The sequence below is a fragment of the Chenopodium quinoa genome, unplaced genomic scaffold (genome assembly GCF_001683475.1).
Source record: "Chenopodium quinoa cultivar QQ74 unplaced genomic scaffold, ASM168347v1, whole genome shotgun sequence".
Lineage (NCBI taxonomy): Eukaryota > Viridiplantae > Streptophyta > Magnoliopsida > Caryophyllales > Amaranthaceae > Chenopodium > Chenopodium quinoa.
The window spans coordinates 3,427,724-3,443,272 of record NW_018743175.1 but is presented as its reverse complement, the minus strand read 5'-3'; the positions used below and the strand labels follow the sequence as shown (position 1 = coordinate 3,443,272).

The 15,549-nt window shown below is 32.2% G+C and overlaps 2 pseudogenes; both read left to right on the top strand.

Annotated features, from left to right (window-relative positions):
- Positions 1–4,689: 4,689 nt before the first annotated feature.
- On the top strand, positions 4,690–7,337 carry LOC110732235 (annotated as a pseudogene).
- Positions 7,338–8,080: 743 nt separating this feature from the next.
- On the top strand, positions 8,081–10,434 carry LOC110732234 (annotated as a pseudogene).
- The last annotated feature ends 5,115 nt before the right edge of the window (positions 10,435–15,549 follow it).

Below are 15,549 nucleotides of genomic sequence, written 5' to 3'. Positions count from 1 at the left end.
GGTGAACCAGAGTTTGTTACAAGTAAATATTAATGGTTGTTCTGGTAGTTTCTTCTGACCGCTTGTTCTGGTAGTTTCTTAGATAATAGAATACAGGACTAGCAATATTGAACATAATAGTCTTCACTGGCCTCAAGTCTCTCTTAACCAGTTATGTTTCTTGACAGTTCCGCATTCTGCCTTAAAGTGAGGCTGGCCGGTGCGGTGATGTCGCTGTTACATAGCGTTTTGTTAATTTTGCTTTTGAGCTTATATTAGTGTACAGGTTGTAAAGCAATTTGGTGATATACTGATGCGTTGGCCTTGCAAATTGTAGTAGATTTGAGGGTGTTTGTGTGTGTTGTCTTCAAGATGTAAGGAACTAAGGATACTACTAAATATACGATTTGCTACTTGAAAGAAATAGATTTTCCGATAATAATTGTCGATTGTGAAGGGTCTTACTATATTTGTGTCACTCTTATAATTATACAAAGTACTTTTTAGGGAGAAACTTATGCTAGACAGAGTAGATACAAACGAACATAAGTACTCCCTCTGTTTTACTAAAATTGTCTTATTCAATCCAAAAAAAAAAAAAAAAAATTCACAGAAAATGGTCAAATGGAGGCAATATTAGTGAGACGGGGAGTAATTTTTAGGTTAAAGATAGTCAAAATAGCGGTTAGAAATGCCTGGTTTTTCATTACATTTTCCTATTCACATCCATCCATTCTCTAACCTGAGTCACCTCCTTTCAACCATCATAATCATAATCACTAGACCTCAACTGCCATAGCCACTCTTCTCCCACTCCAATTTTGTATTCCATTAGGAACACTTCTTGTCGCAGTATAAAGATCAAATAATTTATATGTTAATGTATTGTAAAAATTTCCTAATCAAGGGAACATGAATTTCGTTTATGCTAGAAAACTCTCAATTATTCAAACAACTAGTTTATTCTTAAAGTTTTTCATAATCAGTTTAACACAACATTTAACAAAAAATCTTATGTCACTCTTTCAATTTTGTACGTGACCAATTTGACTTTTACACTATTCATATACATTACTCTGACTAATATTTGAGCTTTATACATAAAACTAGTTTAAAAGTCTCGTACATGCACAGATGATTAATACTTAGATTTGTTGATACCTTGTAATTAATTCAAAATTTATAATAATTAAAATTTTATTAAATCAATTGTTAAGTAATGTGATTTATTTAATAGGATTTTTTTATACATAAAAAATTTAAATTTAATAGTTTATACACTTTTTTTTTGTTGAAATTTAATATAATTGTTTATTTGTTGAAGGTTTCTTATCTTATATGAAAAAAGGTAATTTCCTTGTTAATGATATATATTGTACTTATCTTATTAATAAAAAAGATATTATTAAATTTTGCCATGATTAAGATATATTTAGATTTAGTAACATTATATAATATACTATATAAAAAAGGGGAAGAAAGAATAGGCGGGAACATTTTTAATTACGTAATAACAAGTGTCATTTGAGATTCGTCTTTATTATAGGATTATTGATTAGATATAGTCATGCAACCAATACGGAAACTTGTTCGAACTATTTTAATCTGTAGTTTCCAAAATATAAATTTTTTATAATTTATAATTATTAATAATAATATTCATATCATTCGTCAAAGTTTCGCTCAAGTATATAATTAATACAGAAAAACTAAAAAATAGCTAATCTTGACACAATTTAGCTATTTTATCAGCAACAACAAGTCAAAATGTAATGTACTTATGTACTGCATAAATCATTTAATTCGGATGGTCAAAGGTTGATTTATCTAAGAACCAAAAGATTTTATTACATATTTTAATCAAACCGACTAAGATTTGCTAATGTTCGACAATTTCTTAATACAAATTAACATTTTTATTTAAAACTTTATTTAAAATCATCTAGCAACCCCTGAAAAAGATTAACATTGCATTAAACAATAATCTTAAAACCCCCTTATTGAAAAGATATTTATTGTGTCACAAAAATATGTTATTAATAAATACATGCAAAAAATCTTAATAATAATATTTTTTCATATATTGTGTCACAAAATATGTCAAGGATTTGATTAAATTACTTTTTACTTATAGCATTATTATTTTATGTTAAAAGATATATTAAATATTTTATCTTAAGTAATATTCCATTAAAAAAATAGTTATTATTTTTGTATAAGGTTTTAAAAATATTTTTAAAAATATAAAAATCCTAAGGACACATTAGGAGATGACATGTGTCATTGTCGGTGTGTTTTTTAAGGGGCCGTTTGGTTTGCACGGGGTAAACGGAATGGAATGAACAAAGGAAATGAATTGAATGGAATGAAAATCCCTCAAATGTAGTATGTTGTAAAAAAACAATAAGAATTGAATCACCAGATTCACCACCATCACACCCACACAACCCCCTCTTTCTTCACTTTCCCATTCACCATTGCTCTCGGCAACGTCAGGCGCGCTAGGGGGCTAGGGTTTCTAGGGTCGGGGTGGCATTTTCGAGGAGAGGGGGTGGCGTTTTCGAAGGTTGTGGTGGCTGGTTGGAGTGTTCGTGGTGGCTGGTTGGGGTGTTCGAGGAAGCTGGCCGGGCTGACATTGCTGTCGGCGACGGAACCCAGCCCCCTTGCGCGCCTAACACCGACGGAACCCTAACCCCCTGTCGCGCCTAACTCCGACTACACCGCTACCGTGGTTGGTACTCTTTCTTCACCGACGGAACCCTAACCCCCATCCCTACCCCTCGCCGCCCATCCCTAACCCCTCGCCGCTTAGCCCTAACCCCTCCAACTACATGGTGGTCGACTTAGAAGGGTTTCTAGGGTCGGGGTGGCATTTTCGAGGAGAGGGGGTGGCGTTTTCTAAGGCTATGGTGGCTAGTTTGCCGAGCTGGTTGGAGTGTTTGTGGTGGCTGGTTGGGGTGTTTGAGGAGGCTAGCCGGGCTGACTAGGTGGGTTTCCGATGAGGGGTGGGGTGCCAGGGAAGGCGGCTAGAGGGTGGGGCTGCCGGTGAAAGGTGTTGTGAGAGGTGGTCATGGAAGAAGGACGAAGGAGGTGGTCATGGAGGAGGAGAGATGAGAGAGAAAGAAGCAAGGGTGGGGAAGGGAATGGAAAAGGTAGGGGGGGTGGGGATTGGGATTAGAAGCTTTTTGGGTAATCAAAGGGGAAAGGGAATGATAGAAATGGGAAAACAAACACCAACAAAGGGAATGATTCCCATGGAATCCCATTCCCATTGATTATTACTGCGAACCAAACGGCTCCTTAGTATATAGTTATTGATTATTGATTACTATTGACTGATTATTATTATTATGACCATAATTTATCGAAGGGATCATAAAAATATATGTTCTTAATTTTCTATATGTACTGATTTGTTATAGGAATATCTTCTTGTGGTAGAATTATGGATTATAATCAATAATTATACAAACAAATATTTTATTAGGCAAAAAAAATATGAATATTTTCTTGTAGTAGAATGTATTACAAATTATGTAATATTTTTTTTATAGCTATAAATATTTCGGTTAAAGATATGTCAAATTTTTTTTATTTTAGGTAATTATATTGTATAAGATTAAGAAAGAAATTATTTTTGTATAAAATTTGTTTTTTTTAATAGAATTTTATTTCGCGCTCGCACACACAAAAAAAAGGACACACTAGGAAATGACACGTGTCATTACTCGTGTGTCTTTTAGTATATAGTTACTAGCTTTTAGTTGAAAAATTTAAAATATTTACATAATATGTTTTAAACAACTTAAATAACCAAACTTAATGATTTAAGAATTTAGTCCTTAAACTAAAATACTTACCAAAAAGAAAAAAAGTTACACCTTTTATAAAAATTCTACAAATATATATGACCTTATGAAAATCAACAATAATAAAAATTAAAGAAAAATTATAGAATAAAATAAAATACATGTACGATCAATAAACAACTTTGTATGTGGAAAAAAAATGATGAAGTCGGCAATGGGAGAGGGTTGACACAAAGGGTGGTGGTGATTGTATGTCGTGGTTAATCCCGTCTCCCAACAATCATGAAAGTGTTTTTCTGATAAACATGAATTAAGAATCTGTATAATTATAAAAATACAGAATTAGAGAATAAAAAAAGAAAGTTTGTTAATATATGTATTTTTATACCTATCATCAAATAAGCGATTGTAAGAAATAGATTTAAAGGAAGAATTTATAGGATTTAATTACGTAAATTATTGATTTGCAGATGAAGATATTGATCATAAAGGGAATACTTTTATCGTAATTAGAGAATTTGTGATTTGACTGAAATGGGAGATTGATTTTTTAAAATTATTAATTAAGATAATTAATAAAATAATTTAATTTAAGGATTATTTGACGTATTAGATGATGATGAATTAAATTTGATTGATTTTATTAAGACATAATTGAATAAAGATTGATGATGAGATTGCTTTATAATTAAATCAATTAAATGTAATTAATATAGAATAATTACTTTTTTTTAACCTTTATTTTAGTATTGTAGATTTGTAGTATAAGCTAAGGGTATGTACCTTGGTCTTTTTTAGGGGACACCATAGCCTCCCCTCTTGGCTTATATAATAGTCATTTCTACTGACCCAATCCCCCCGGAGCCGTTTTGGGATGTAAGAGGGATGTAATTAAATTGTAAATCTAGCTGGTACAACATCAGTATCAAATATATAATTTATTTCCATATACATGATCATGCATATTAAGTAAAAAAATATAAAAGATATTTCTAACTAAAAAAATTTAAAATCTCCATAATAACCAAAGATAAGATCAAAACATTCCCTTAAATTCCTTCAAAAAAAAAAAAAAAAATTCAAAAACACAACAGTATGTTTGTAGTCTAAAAGATCGGATCTCCAACAAACAAATAGAGCCAAATTCTCCTATATTAATGCATGATAAAACAACCGAAGCAAAACCCCATTATTTTATTATATGACCCTAAACACATTCAAACACAATCATAAACCTTCAACTTCTCTCTGAAAACAGCCATGTTAGTTCCATTATACAGGGTAGCTGGTCCTTCAGAGTACTTGGCCATAACAGGATGGAAGATCCAAGACATCAAACTGGCCAAGAAAGCTCTCATTCTTCCTGGCCAACGTTTCGTTCGTGTCAATGTTCCTCCTGTCAATTACACCTTCGAAGTGCAAGCCATGAGCGCTGAGAAACTCCCTTTCTTGTTGCCTGCTGTCTTTACTATCGGCCCTCGAGTCGACTCTGATGACAGCCTTGTGCTTTATGCTAAACTCATGGCACCCCATGACATGTGCTCTAAGCATGTTAATGAACTTGTACAAGGTATTATCGAGGGCGAGACTCGTGTTCTTGCTGCTTCCATGACTATGGAGGAGATTTTTAGGGGTACTAAAGAGTTTAAGAAGGAAGTGTTTGATAAGGTTCAGTTAGAGTTGAATCAATTCGGACTTGTTATCTGTAATGCTAATATTAAAAGACTCAAATGGAGGCTGCTAATCAGGCTAAGGTAAAAAAAAAATAAAAAAAAATTTCTTGGTCATTGTAATTTATTTAATTTCAGATTTAGCAACATATGATTATTTAGTTAATAGATCTGTCAAAAATTGGTGAATATTTATCTATCGAAAACACGTATATGGTTTTGATTATAGTTGAAGATGAAAGATTATGAGAATTTTTCTTTTAGTACCAGGTTTCTGCCATTAGTATAGTTGGATAATGCATCACTATCTACTTGGTCTCCCAAAAACCTGTTAACATTGTTTGGCCCGAACCGAATTAGATGTTTTTTACAGGTTATGACTATGCCTAAACAATCATACATGTTTCTAAGTTAAGACAGAAATTGATCAGCCATTTACGTGACATGGTCACAGCTTTTCAATATCTTAAAAAAAAAGGATGGAACAGATTTTTGTAAATGCTTATATTATTTAAGGTGGATGTTGCTGAGGCCAAGATGAAGGGGGAGATAGGAGCAAAGCTGAGGCAAGGGCAAACAGCACAGAGTGCAGCGAAAATTGATGCAGAAACTAAAATCATATCAACACAAAGGGATGGAGAAGGGCTATAGGAAGAGGTCAAAGTTAAGAGCGAGGTTAAGATATATGAGAACCAGAAGGAAGCTGATGTTGCAAAAGCAAATGCTGAGTTGGCTGCTCAAAAGGCCGGATGGGAAAAGGCGGCTCAACTGGCAAGGGTCGAGGCTAAGCAGGCAGTTTCTATTCGAGAGGCTGAGCTGCAGGTTGAGGTGGAGAAGAAGAATGCTCTCACTAGGACTGAAAAACTCAGGGCAGAGCTCCTTAGTGAGGCTACTGTTGAGTATGACATAAAGGTACTAATTTTAATTTTGATGTACAACTTTACATGACATCTTTCTGTTTTCTTCTAATGATATTTACTACTTTAAATAAATTGACTAACATCAAATTTATTGGTTATCAGGTCCAAGAAGCAAACCAAAACTTATACAACAACCAAAGAGAAGCAGATGCAAATCTGTATGAGAAGCAAAAGCAAGCAGAGGCAGAGAAGGCAACAGCAGAAGCTGCATTCTACTCTCGTCAGCAAGCAGCTGATGCAGACCTCTATGGCAAGAAGAAAGAGGCTGAGGGAATCGTGGCCCTCGCTCAAGCTCAAGGATTTTACATTAGTACCCTTCTTAAGGCTCTTGATGGCAGCTATGCTGGATAGGGACTACATGATGATCAATTCTGGAGCGTTTCAAGAGATGGCGAGGATCAATGCTCAAGCTGTTCAGGGTCTGCAACCAAAGATCAGTATTTGGTCATCAGGGTCTGGTGGTGCAAGCTTGGAGGGCAGAAATGGGTCTGGTGGATCAATGAAGGATGTGGCCGAGGTCTATAGCATGCTGCCTCCTCTTTTAAAGACGGTACATGAACAGACTGGGATGCTGCCACCTACTTGGCTTGCCACTTTAACTGATGCTGAAGGAAAAGGTTCTGCTGCTGCAGTTGCCAAGTGAACAATTGAACTGGCTTATGGTTGAGTTCTTGAACATCATATCATTTTGCTACTCTAGTTTCTTGTTAATGAGCTGCTAAACTCGGACTTATATTTCCAGGAATAATTCGTTTGTTTTGATGTGAACCTACAATATTTTATCGTTTGCTTTTTTTTTTTTTTTCAACCTGTTCCTTCAGTACAGTTTCATAGTACATATCAAATGTGCTTGAATTTCTTGCAGTAAGTTGTCAGTGATCACAGTTTGGCAAAGATGGAGACTGCATAAATTGAATTGTTTTGCGGCGGTACACACAAAAACATATTCTAAAAGAGAAGTTTGATAGTTAATTCGTGTTTTACGAGCTGAAACAAGAATAAACAATTATGAATTTTTTTATTTATTGTTTATACCAAAGTTTTTTTATATGAAAGATGTTGCTTTTTGTTGGGATGCAAAATGATACTGTAACACATATTGTTCTACACTAATCAACAATCAACATTCTGGCACCTATTGTGAAGGATGTTTCAATATACTACGTATGTAATCTTAAAATATGAGGGCTTTAGAGTTCGTAATTATTTTAGACGGAGGGAGTACTTGCAAGCTCAGAGATGTTGTAGCTCGATTCTCGTCAATATAATAGTATAAGTTCCTGATTTACCCTTTGCATTCCAATTAATCACCCTTCTCGTTACCTTTTTTTTTCTTCCATAGGATCAAAGGGGGATGTTCACATATTCATATGATGATAAAAGCTTACTTGTAATTTCTTCAAATTTACTTCGTATCTCACAAGCCGCAACCTCACAAGTAATAAACCTTCATATTGACATGGAAAGAGGATAAATTGTAGTAACTAGTAATAAGTTGTCGGGATTTTTTTTTCTCTATCAAAATAATTCAAAAGAACAATACTAATTACAAATAGGATACAGTGGATAAATTTGAGCCTATAATATTAGATTCATGAACGCATGAATACGTGATTAAATAGTTCTATATATATATGCTTACATGCTTCATTCTCAATCAAACCCACGAATCCAAATTAAAACTCCATTTTAAACACAAACAAAAAATCAAAAACCTTGAAAAATTCTCTCTCAAAAACAACTAAAATCCATGATAATTCCATTATACAAGATAGCAAGGCCTTCAGAATACTTAGCCATAACAGGATGGAACATCCATGACATAAAACTAGCCAAGAAAGCTCTCATTCTTCCAGGCCAACGTTACGTACGTGTGAATGTATCCCCCGTTAACTACACCTTCAATGTCCAAGCCATGAGCGCCGAGAAACTCCCCTTTGTACTCCCTGCAGTCTTCACTATCGGCCCTCGAGTCAACTCCGATCACCATGAATGCCTTGTTCGTTATGCTAAACTCATGGCACCCCATGACATGACTTCTGATCATGTTCATGAACTTGTTCAGGGTATTATCGAAGGCGAAACTCGGGTTCTTGCTGCTACTATGACTATGGAAGAGGTGTTTAAGGGTACTAAAGAGTTTAAAGGAAGTGTTTGAAAAGGTTCAGTTGGAGTTGAATCAGTTTGGACTTTTTATCTATAATGCTAATATTAAACAGCTTGTTGATGTTCCTGGTCATGAGTATTTTTCTTACTTGGGTCAGAAGACTCAAATGGAGGCTGCTAATCAAGCTAAGGTATAATTTTCTTGATTCTTTAAATTTTAGTTTTGGTTTTTTTTTTTTTTTTTTTTTTTTTTTTTTTTTTTTGAATATTAATTTTGTGTTAATTCTTGAAGATTTTGAGGGTTTAGTTTGATTTTAATTTTGTTGATTTGGGGTTTTTTTAGTTTTTCAAGATTTAGGGTTTTTGAACATCGTTATATTTAGTCTAATAATGTGAAAAAACAATGTTAATTACATTTTGGCATGAGAGACCGTGTATTGAGTAACCAATGCTTTTAAATTGGTTGAACTTATAAAAAAGAATGGAAAAAATAGTGGGTTTTATATATTAATCATGAAGCGCTAGTAAAATTCTTTATTTTTTTTGAGGAACATTATACATAGTATATTTTCTGATATTAATGATTTAAAGCCAAGAAAATATGTTATATATACGGACTTATTAAATTTTGGAAAATATGAATGATCTGAGTTTAGTATGTGTTTGTATCTTAAGGTGGATGTTGCAGAGGCCAAAATGAAGGGGGAGGTAGGAGCAAAGCAAAGGGAAGGGGAAACAGAACAGAATGCAGCAAAAATCGATGCAGAAACTAAGATCATATCTGTACAGAGGCAAGGAGAAGGCAAGAAGGCAGAGGTCAAGGTTAGGAGTGAGGTTAAGATATTTGAGAACCAAAAAGAGGCTGATGTAGCAAAAGCAAAAGCCGAGCTTGCTGCTCTCAAGGCCGGATGGTCCAAGTCGGCTCAGTTGGCAGAAGTCGAGGCTGAGCAGGCTGTTTCCCTTAGAGGGGCCGAGTTGCAAGTCGAGGTGGAGAAGAAGAATGCTGTCACTAGGACTGAAAAACTCAGGGCTGACCTCCGTTCGATACTTACTGCTTTGAATTGACATGAAATATTTTTGTTATCAGGTTCAAGAAGCAAACAAAAACCTATACAACAACCAAAGAGAAGCAGATGCGATTCTCTACAAGAAGCAGAAGCAAGCTGAGGCAGAGAAGGCATCAACAGACGCTGCCTTCTACACTCGCCAGCAAGCAGCTGATGCAGACCTCTATGGCAAGAAAAAAGAGGCTGAGGGAATCTCAGTCGTCGCTCAAGCCCAAGGATATCACCTTTGTACCCTTCTCTAGGCCCTTGATGGAAACTATACAGCATTGAGGGACTACATGATGATCAATTCTGGAACATTCCAAGAGATGGCTAAGATAAATGCTGACGTCGTGCCGGGTTTGCAGCCAAAGGTCAGCATCTGGTCATCAGGATCTGGTGGGGCCACCTTGGGTAGTGGAATTGGGTCTGGTGGATCCATGAGAGATGTGGCCGAGATCTATAGCATGCTGCCTCCAATTGTGAAGACGGTCAACGAACAGACTGGGATGCTGCCTCCTACTTGGCTTGCCACTCTGACAGAGAAAAGTTTGTTGAACAAAGTCAAAAGAAGAAGAGATTATGTAAAGCATGTAGGGAGCTTGGTTATCATGATAGTCGTAATTGCCCTGGAAAAGTCAAGTGATATTGTAAGTAAACTTTTTTTTTTTTTTTTAATTTTCTTATGTTCTAATGCTCTAAACTTTAAGTTTTAAGTCAAAATTAATATATAATAATATGTTCTAATATTCTAACTTTATACTTTGTGTTCTAAATTAATATTCTTATTTTCCAAACATAATCTCTAGTGTTTTAAACTAATATATATGTCATGTACTATTATTTTATTATGTTTTAATGTAATTCATTTTATGTTTTAAAGTGTTTTCTCTATGTTCTAATGTTTTCCTCTATGTTCTAAAGTTTATTCTTTATGTTTTAAAGTAATTCAATATGCTCTAAAGTAATCATGTTCTAAAGTTTAGAAGATAAAGTTATTCATATATGTTCTAAAGTAATTTAATATGTTCTAAAGTGTTTTCTCTATGTTCTAAAGTTTTTCTCTATGTTCTAATATTTATTCTTTATGTTTTAAAGTAATTCAATATGCTCTAAAGTTTAGAAGATAAAGTTATTCATTTTGTTCTAAAGTTTTCCTTTATATTTTAAAGTTTTATCTTTATGTTCAAAATTTTACCCTATATGTTTTAAAGTTTTCTATATATGTTCTAAAGTTTTCACTCTATATTCTAATGAGTCTATTTATTTGATTATTGATCAAAACCATAATCTCTTGTGTTCTAAACTAATATATATGGCATGTTATAATATTTTTTGATGCTATATTATGTGCTTATGTTCTAATATTGTTTTTTTTTAGGGGTTGATGAATATACTATTATTCCAGTCGCATGAGACGTTATATTTTTAGAAACAATATCTCATTTACTAGCCAGTGAAATAATATTCACGTAATTCTTAGAACATAAGAACTCAATTTTATTTATTTTTAGAAATAATATTTTTATTTTTATTCTTGTCCAATTATTGGTGAGAATATCTCTACTAGTGTTTTTCTTATCATTCTTTGTGATGAATATGAAAGGATATTATAAAATAAGTAAATATAAATTTTACAACAATTATATGATATATTTTATACTAAAATTTTAGCATTTAATATGAATCAACAATATATTTCTTGTAACATCGGTAGAAATACATAGAACATAATTTTTTTTTTATAAGAATTAGAACATAAGAAGATAGAACATAATTTTTTTTCCTCTTTTTTCTTCTCCTCTTTTTCCTCTTCTTGCTTCTCCTCTAATTCCTCTTCGTTTTTCTTCTCTTTTTCCTTCTTCTCTTCATCCAATGTAGGTGGATGATCTGGATTCAGAAAAGAACAATCAAGAACACTTGTTGTCACTTCTTTGTGAATGAGTTCTGCTTCATTACCTTCTTGATTTTCTGGGACAATTGTAAATAAAGGGACATTAGAAGTAACTTTTAGATCATAACAAAAAATATTTAGAACATAAGTAACTATTAGACCATAAAATGTAATTATTAAAACATAAGAAGTAACAATCAAAGCATAAGTAGAAACGATTAGGACACAACCTAAAAATAGTTAGAACATAAGAAGTAACTTTAGAACATAACCAGAAAAAATTTAGAACATCAGAAATAACTTTATAATATAACCAGAAAAAATTTAGAACATAAGAAGTAACTTTAGAACATAACTAATTTAGAACATAATCATATAATTTAGAACATATGCACATAATTTAGAACATAAGAAGTAACTTTAGAACATAACTAATTTAGAACATAATCATATAATTTAGAACATATGCACCTAATTTAGAACATAAACATCTGATTTAAGCGCATACTTTAGAACATAAGAAAGTAGTTTAAAACATAAGCATCTGATTCAGAAAAAATTTAGAACATCATAAATAACTTTAGAACATAACCAGAAAACATGAGAAGTAACTTTAGAATAAATCTAGTAAATACTAGTTCATAAGAAATGAGTTTGAAAATAATGTAAAATTACCAACTGCAGGTGAGGGGGTCAACAAGTTGAAGCTTGGAGGAGTTATATCAAAAGGTTGCTTCTTTTTTTGGAGGAATTGGTGTTTTCGGTGTCTCCTCATTCCTTTTCTCTTTCTTCTCCACATTTTGCACACAGTTTTGATCATCTTTCTTCTCCTTTTTCCCCTCCTCGTTTCTCTCTTTGATTCCATTCTTTCCAAGATTTTGATCATCATAAAGTGTAGTGTTTAAACATAAGCATATACAAATATCATACCACATGCATTTGATTCCATTCTTTTCAAGATTTTTCCATATCCAAATCCATGATCTTTTTCAAACTTATATCTCACTTGAATCCTTTCCTTTGTCCACACCTATATTAGTGGATTTTTTCTTGGTTTTTCTAACCCTCCTCTTTGTAGACGATCAAAATAAAATACTTATTTAGTACATGTTAAGAATTAACTAGAATATTTTTCACACATTTTCAACATAACAAGAATAACATATATACATAATGGTAAGAAATTAAAACTTACCATTAGAAAAGGTAAAGGACCTGTATAGTAAGATTTTCCCTTCTTCCATACAATAACAGAATCTTTTAAGTGTTCAATCACAAATGTGCACCACTCCAATTCAGCAATTTTCTTTACATCCATACAACTATACAAGAATTTAATATATAGTTGTGTGTTGTTTGTTGATCGGATGCAACAATTGACAACAAATACCACAAAGTTCCAAAGGAATTCATCAGAAACTGTTTTTTCCTTCTTCAATTCTTGAATTATGTCGATCAATCTTTTGTTGGTTGGACTTCCTTTTTAGAGGTAAAAAAAAATAAAAACATATAAATTAGAACATATATGGAAATAATAGTCAATATCTATAACATAGGAGATTATAATTTAGAACATAATAAGCATTATATTTATAATGTAGAATATAATAGATCTATTTTAGAACATAATTATTGTACTTTAGAATATAAGCAGAAAACACTTTAGAACATAACCAAAATACTTTAGAATATAGGAGATTATAATTTAAAACATAAAAAGTATAATAGATCTAGTTTAAACAGGATCAAAAATGAATTTGAACATACAATTTATAACATAACCATCTTATATCAATATATTATCATAAAAATAGCTAGATATAATTTAAAACATTACAAGTCAAATTACTACATATAAGATCTGTATTTTAGAACATAATATTCATACTTTAGAACATAAAATTTAAAACATAACCACATTATATCATCATACCTTTTTGAGGCCAAACTTGCTTCTCCAATCTTTTAGAAACTTGGTCCATTTAAGATTTGATTCATCATTTGGTTGCTCAATCCTTTTGCCTCCCAATGGCAACCTATAAGCCAAATGAACATCAAATGCATCCAAAAAGATTTCTTGTTTTCTCTTAGGCAGCATCAAACAACATCTCATTGTGTCAAAATTCATAACCAAGTTTTCTGTCAACCTAGAATTATGATGAAAAATGTAAGATTTAGAGCACAATACACCTAGATTTAGAACATAATAGTCAATCTTTAGAACATAGAAGATTAAAACATTTAGCATAATATTTAACTTTAGAACATAATTTAGAACATTATAGAATAAAAAAAGTTCTATTTTAGAACATAATAATCATACATTAGAACATAATCAAAATTTAATTTAGAACATTAGTGTATAGAGATTCAAACATGAGTGATTATAATTTAGAACATAACAATGATAATACGTACGATTGTAGAATATGAAAGATCTACTACTTACATAGAATTAGTATGGATTGGTAAATCCAATTCCAAAAAACCTCCAAAACCAATGTTTCGAATAACTTGCTTATGTTTCTTCGAAAGATCTATCAACACATCCTCCATGAATTGGGTAGGAGGTACTCTTTGATAAGGTCGCCTCTTAACTAGTTTTTCTTGCTCATTAGCTTCTAGTACTTACTACTTAGACATCCTCATCATCCTCTTCTTATTCAATCTTTCTTTTCTTCTTCTTCACATTTTCAGTTTTCATGAATATGTACATCATGCAACAAGATTAGTTCATAATGAGCCACATCTGAACAAATTAGGAATGCAACTAAAAAATTAAAGATTATGGATGGCTGAGATTAATTATCACATTCCCATGCATTTTCTTGGGAACACGCATTCCAGTAATTATTACATGCATTGGAACATGTTTTTTAATTATTTTTTTTTTATTTTTTGCATTGAAACACGGATTTATGTATTTGAAAATCAAGAGATTCAGCCATTGAAGAGAGAAAAAATAAAAAATCCGGTCTCATTTTAATTTAGCCATTGAAGAGAGAGAAAATGGAAAATATCATAGCAAGAAGGTACATTTTAATTTAGCTATTGAAGGTACGATTTCTCTCTCATAAATAAAGCTTTTGAATCGATTTTTGTTTCGAATCTGATTATTTTTTTGTGTACAATAAGCATACAAAATTTTAGAATTTTTAGAGTTCGTTTGATATTTTTTTGGGTAGAATTTTCGAAACAGTGCAAAAAAAGGAACAAATATGGAAATGCAGATTTCAAATGAAGATTTCACTCTCATAAAAAAATCTTTTAAAGCGATTCTTTTTTGATCTGCTTACTTTTTTGCGTAGAATAAGCATACAAAATTTCAGAATTTTTGAAATTTTTTTGATATTTTTTTGGTAGAATTTTCGAAGCAATGCAAAAAAACAACAAATATGGAAATGCAGATTTCAAATGAATATTTCTCTTTCATAAAATAATCTTTTGAAGCGATTCTTTTTTTGAATTTGCTTGTTTTTCTGTGTTAATAAGAATACAAAATTTCAGAATTTTTGGTGTTCGTTTGATATAAAGGTTGATGATAACGATACGGAACGTTTTATCAAAGGGGTAGGCAATATTACCTGCAGGCTTCTTGGCTGTAGTGGGTATTTTGGTAGATTAAACTGTCAATGTAAAACACAAAGCTCGAACCTTGTAATGAATGGAAGAAATGAAATTCCCCAAAACCAACAAAATACAAGTGAGTTGGTTTGATCAGCCCGGCAGAGCCAGACTAATAAACAAACCAGACATTTTTTTTTTGGTGCAATGAACCAGACTTGTTGATGCATAATAAGACCTTTGGCTTAGATCAGTGTCAATATAACAGTGTGCTTCTTGAATCAATCATACTTATAGCGTGAATAGATGTTAAAACAATATATCTTTCCTCTGTTTCAAAATAGACGACATGTTTCTTTTATCACACTTGCCAATGCATAAATTCAACCGTAAATATCTGTAATTTTTGATAAGTTAAAATTATAAAAAATTGATATTTTGAAAGTACACATTAAGAGGATTGTAACAAGATCCGTGAATAGTGTCAAAAGTCAAAACGCGTCATATAATTAGGAACGTTGGAACTTGGAAGAATAAAGGAAGGGAGTACACTAATAAAGG